This window comes from Cervus elaphus, chromosome 1 (genome assembly GCF_910594005.1).
Source record: "Cervus elaphus chromosome 1, mCerEla1.1, whole genome shotgun sequence".
Taxonomy (NCBI): domain Eukaryota; kingdom Metazoa; phylum Chordata; class Mammalia; order Artiodactyla; family Cervidae; genus Cervus; species Cervus elaphus.
Genome location: NC_057815.1, coordinates 61724753 through 61730752, shown reverse-complemented (window position 1 = coordinate 61730752; position 6000 = coordinate 61724753).

The following is a 6000-nucleotide window of genomic DNA, read 5'->3' as shown; positions in this document are numbered from 1 at the left end:
GCTTGATTTGCAGGGAGAGCTTCTGTGGCTATCACTCTTCAAGAATTAATAGAGGCTTCACCCTGCATCCAGCCACTCTGCTCCCAAACTTTGGTCCCATCCTACATTTCTGACCTCATTCTACCATTTCCCCCCAAGCAGCATTTGCCCTCTTACCTGTGTTGTACTTTTTTCTTCCCACAAGATTTTGTTCCTTCTGTGTTAACCTGAATTTCCTTTCCCTTTCCTCTCTGCTTACTCAAATTTTAACCTTAAAATACTTTCTTAAAACATATCACTTTGTAATGGCCCATGTTCATAACAATACATTTCCTTCCTGAACACCTATTAGCTAAACTATATTTAACTTGATTATATTTAATCACATTAAACTTATCTGGCTATTACTTTGAACATTTCACATGAAATTTGCCTAATATCCTGGCACTCATGGAAATGGAGCAGCAAGTGGCAAACCAGGAGTCTGAAAAATATATTCCTTCATTCTGACCCAAATTAAAACTTTCCCTAAAGGCCGTGAGGAGCGGAGCAGTTGGTGAAATTGAGAGGGGTTTATATTCATTGCTTGCTCTTCCCCAAAATGATTCCATAAAAGTTGTGTTTAAATCTCTTTATCCTTAAGAGCGCCCAAGGAAAAGTATTCAGAGTACAGGAAATCAATACACACCTCTCTGGCTCCACTAATATAGCCCTCTTTTTCATCGCACTTTTTCCTTCACTCTGAAAAAATTCAGATTTCCCTTTGGCTAAGAAAATTTATGCAAAAGGTTTTCTTTGCCTTCACTCCTCCCACCACTCAGGTAAGATTTATTTCCTTCTGAAGCTGTGGACTGTCAGCTCTTAGGATTAGGGAAGGAATGAGTGATTAAAAATCTGGAAGGGAATATGGAGGAAAGAGACCATAGAGAGAATAAGGGAAGAATTGGGGGTATACTATTAATAGATGGACCTACTGATAATGGCATTCAGATGGTTCCAGGGAGGAGGGCATCCAAAGAAATGAAAGCCCCGGTTTATGAGTCCATCCCCCTGCCTCTATGCAGATGCACTTGCTCAGAGCATAATGGGCTGTGCAGAGGATGCAATGGGACTTAAATTGGACACAGGGAAGGGACCAGGGCCAGCTTCAAACAAGTAAGGGCCTCAGAGGAGTTAAATTTGACCTCCTTCCAGCCCAGTATATTTTAGATACTCATTTGACTTCTATTCAGAAGAGAGGCTGAGCTTTCCTGGGATAAGCACAGAGATGAAGGGCCACAGGTAACACTGCCCTGCCTCTATTCTGAAGCATCGGCCCCAAATTTATATAAATAAAAGCCCCACCAGAAAGGCTGAAGAGGGAGGGAACACATATACTTATTCATGTTGTTGTACAGCAGAAATTAACACAACATTGTAAAGCAGTTATCCGTCAATTTAAAAAAAGATAAAAGTAAAAAGGCCCCACCGGAAAACAAATTCATTTTCCTTAGAAGGAAATTTACTGAAAATTTTTCTCACCACTTCTCCCAACCCTACTAGTTGTTAACATACACCTTCTCAATAATGATACCTGATATATGACCTCATAACAACCTGGGCTCTCTGCCTATAATTCTAATAATGTCTTATAACCTCAGTAGTGAGACACCAAATTCAAGAATGGAAGAGGGACTGTGAGGCCTGGTTGGCTGTTTATGAGGTTCTGGAAGAGGCGTCTGCCTGTGTGAAGAAGGACTTTCATTTCGTTCAGTGCCTTCCCAGGGCTCCATCTCATCTCTGCTGAGGGTTCTAAGCAAGAGAGTTTTAGACTCATTTAGGAAAGAGTCAGAGATCACAGGCACAAAGAACACATCAAAGTCTCACAGTGAGAACCTGCCCAAGCCCTAAGAAAATATCCAGATGCAGATGAGCAAAAAAAAAGAACAGCAGAGATGAGGCAAGGAGCCATGGTGAGTGGGAGAGAATATGGTATGGTACGTGAGGACCCTGACTTCTGGAGCCAACTTCTGGGTTAATTTCCCAGTTCTTCCCTAACTAACTTGATGATCTTAGGCAAGCCACTTTACTTCTGCACGCTTCCATTTTCTCATTTGTAAGATGTGGATAACAATGAACTTTATGAGGTGAAAAGTGAAAGTTTTAGTCACTCAGTCGTATCCGATGCTTTGCCACCCCATGGACTGTAACCTGCTGGGCTCTTCTGTCCATGGAATTCTCCAGGCAAGAGTACTGGACTGGGTAGCCATTCCCTTCTCCAGGGGATCTTGCTGACCCAGGAATCAAAACTGAGTCTCCTGCATTGCAGGCCAATTTTTTACCATCTGAGCCACCAGGGAAGCTCTGGTGAGGTAATTAAGAGGATTAAATGAGTTAATTCATATAAAGTGCTCAGAATAGTAGATCATTATTATTTATAAACCTATTTGGCCATCATCCTATTGTATTATTTTCACTAAGCAAAACACATTAATGAATATTCAGCAATATTAAAGTCTTATTCTTCATCTAAATATAACCAAAGGAAGTTTCTTTTCTAGGGATAAAGAAGAGGGAAAGGGATGAGAGAAGTACCCAAAGAGAGAAAAAAGAAAACATATCTCTCAGATAGTTTCTCAAAACCAAGACCTGGGGGATTTCCCTGGCAGTCCAGTGGTTAAGACTCCACACTTCTGCTGCAGGGGATGAGGGTTCGATCTCTAGTCAGTGAAGTTCCACATGTCCTTCGGTTCAGCAAAAAAAAATAAGATCTGAGGGCTTGGGTGGTACACCAGAAAAGTCCACAGTGATGGACTTAGTTGGGTCAGAACTGCCTGCTAGGCTTCTGTCAAGTGCTTTGAAAAACATGTATCTGTCAAAGCAGAAACAGACATTATCTCCATTATTTACAGAATTCCCAGGGACATGGCAGAGCAATGGGCATCAGAGCTTCAGCTCCAGGACCGAGGAGAACTAGGAGTGGGAATCAGGGAAGATTCAGTCTAGGCAGGAAAAGTGAAACCACTTCTTCCCTGCAGCCCCTAACCAGACTCTGCTCTCTCTCTTTCTTCCTGGTGTTCTCTTTTCTTCCTGTGAGTCCCACCCAACTCTATTTTTTGGTTATGCCTACTCTCTCTCTATGGAGAAGGAAATGGCAACACACTCCAGTATTCTTGCCTGGAAAATCCCATGGACTGAGGATCCTGGTAGGCTACAGTCCATGGGGTCGCAAAGAGTCGGACACGACTAAGCAACTTCACTTCACTTCACTCTCTTTCTAAGGGGTTATATAAAAGCCTTTCATGTCTTAATGCATCTTTATTTTGGAAGATTCTTCTAACTCTCATAACAACATACGAAAATGCACCCACAAACCACATCAGATAAAATTGTAAGATAAATGTATAGGAGTTGAGTCAATTACTTTTTGCCTAGTTGTATTTTCTAGACATTTATTTAAACAAGTATTAATTTTATTTTGCCATTTTTCTGGGGCATGTGTTTCAGATCTCAAGTGCTTTTCACCACTCTCAGGTTCTTTAAAGTGCACAGGGTCTAAACACTGAAGCCATGTCTCTAACAGAGAGAATAGCCTTCTCCCTTCCACTCTAGATTATAAGGCTGGCCTCTGTGTGCAGCACAGTATATGGAAGCATAGTTGGGGGATGTGTCACAAGAAGTTTGCTTCTAATAATACATAAAGCACCGACATTTATAAATGGCTCACCCTTTTAATAAATTAGAGCAAATTCAGATTTATACCTCTAATAGCCTCACTCTTGCCCATGTACACTGAAAGCTGGCATGTAAAATGCTTCAGAATCTAAAGCCAGTGTTATTTATGCTGCAGAGGCCCTGATATGCCCTAATAGAGACTCATGTTTTTTTAATAAATAAACATCTCAAGAAAAATGTCCCACTACCCCATTTGTTTCACTCCCCATAAGCATTTTGAGGATTTTGTCAACATTTAAGTAATCCTATGGTGGTGTATCATGTGTAAATATCACAATAGTCTTATGATGTGGTGGCAGAAACAAGGAAGACCCCAGTTCCAAGACACAACCTCTTCTCCCAATTTCTGTATCCATTCTGAAGAATGTAGGATGGCAGAATGAATGAGGATTTTTCTGCTTTATACACACCTGACACCCAGATTACCCACATAAAGTTTCCTTAAGAGTCCTCCTTACTTTGGGATTCGGGGGTTCATAGTCCTAAGCACAGCATCTGGTTTACTGGAACTTAGGAAACATTTAAACAAATGGACCATGGAAATTAGTCTGTTAACCTTTCACCAGCAACTTTGGTTGTCTTTCCAAGGTGGTGCTCAAAATCTGAGCCATTTTCATGAACAGCCCCACTTATATCCCCTGTCCTGGTACAGTCTGATTCTGACTGCTCTATGAACTGCCTTCAAAACTTTCAAGTCTCTCTTCTCCCATATTCTTCTGGTGCTTTTCCTGGCCACTTTCTGCATTCACATTCCCAACCAGTGCCACCTCCTTGTCCCACTGACATCTCCCCCAGCACTCCCTACCCTGAGCTCTGTCATGCTGCAGTCTCAATCTCATCCTTTATCTCACTGACCTCTTTTCTCCTACATACCCATCTCCTCTCTCCCAATTCATCTGTGCCCTTTACTGATCCTCCTAAATACGCACATGAACATACTCTCCTGCCAATCCCTCCCCCTACCACTCTCAGTGAAACTCACCGACAATATCACAGTATCTGGTGAAGAATTGAGAAAGTGGCAGAGAACAACTGAAAACCTTGCTTGCTCTGAGAGAAGAGAAATGAGATGAAAAGAGAAAGTTGGAGCTTGACCATGTTAGCATGAGGGGTGTCACTAGTCCTGCTCTGTACAGGGTGCCTATATTTAGACTGGAGACACCACATGCTTCCTTCTTCTGGAGGCAGATGTTAGAGTCACCCCTGGGATCAGTTTTCCTTCAATCAATGAAGCAAAGGAGAAATGAAAACACTTCCCCTCATGCCAAGAGGGAGCAATAATTCTAGAGGTAATTATTAGCTCCAAACAAAGTACACACAAAGTATTTGAAGACACAGTATAAGAGCAGTGACAGAAATCCCAGCAATAAAAATAACAGCTAATGATTACTGAGCCCTTACTAAATCCCTGCCAAATGTAGTGTTAGGGTTTAATATAAGTTACCGCATTTAATTCTCGGAACAACCTACTGAGATAAAGCATGATTTTTATATCCATTTGGTAGATGAGAAAACAGAGGCTTGGAGAGACTAAGTATCTGATAAGAAGAGAAGAAAAAAACTCACTCAGGTAAACATTTCAAAGTATTCAGACTCAGTCTAGAAACATTGATTAAGGAGCTGAGAGGTAGAATTTTGGAGCCACTCTGAAGTGTCAGTCACTTAAGAAAAAAAGAGACAGAATAAATGAAAGTTTGATTAAAATTTTTACATCATTAAAGCAAGATTTTACTTTGTGTGAACACTTAACTAAAGTACTCTAACACTGTTGGGAGGAGAATAATTCTTCCCAGCTATCTTGTAACTTTTGGAGCCAATATGTTGCTAGGAACCCTATAAGGAAAAAAAAAAAATGCAAACCCATGCTTTAGGTTTTTATCCAAGAGAAATAAAAACTTAAATTCACAAAGCCTCATACAAAAAAACTATGCTCATAGGAGCTTTACTCATAGTAACCAAAAACTGGAAACAATCCAGATGTTTATCAAAAGAAGACTGGATAAGCAAATTGTGATATATTCATATAATGGCACACAATTCAGCAATTGAAATGAAAAAAAACCACTAAAACAGATGGAAAAAGATATTCCAAGCAAATGAAAATCAGAAGAAAACTGGAGTAGCTATACTTATATCAGACAAAATAGACTTTAAAATAAAGACTGTTACAAGAGACAAAGACTACATAATGAAAAAGGGTTCACTTCAGGAAGATATAACAATTATATATGCATCCAATATAGGAGCACCTCAATATATAAGGCAAATTCTAACAGCCATAAAAGGAGAAAATGACAGAAATACAAT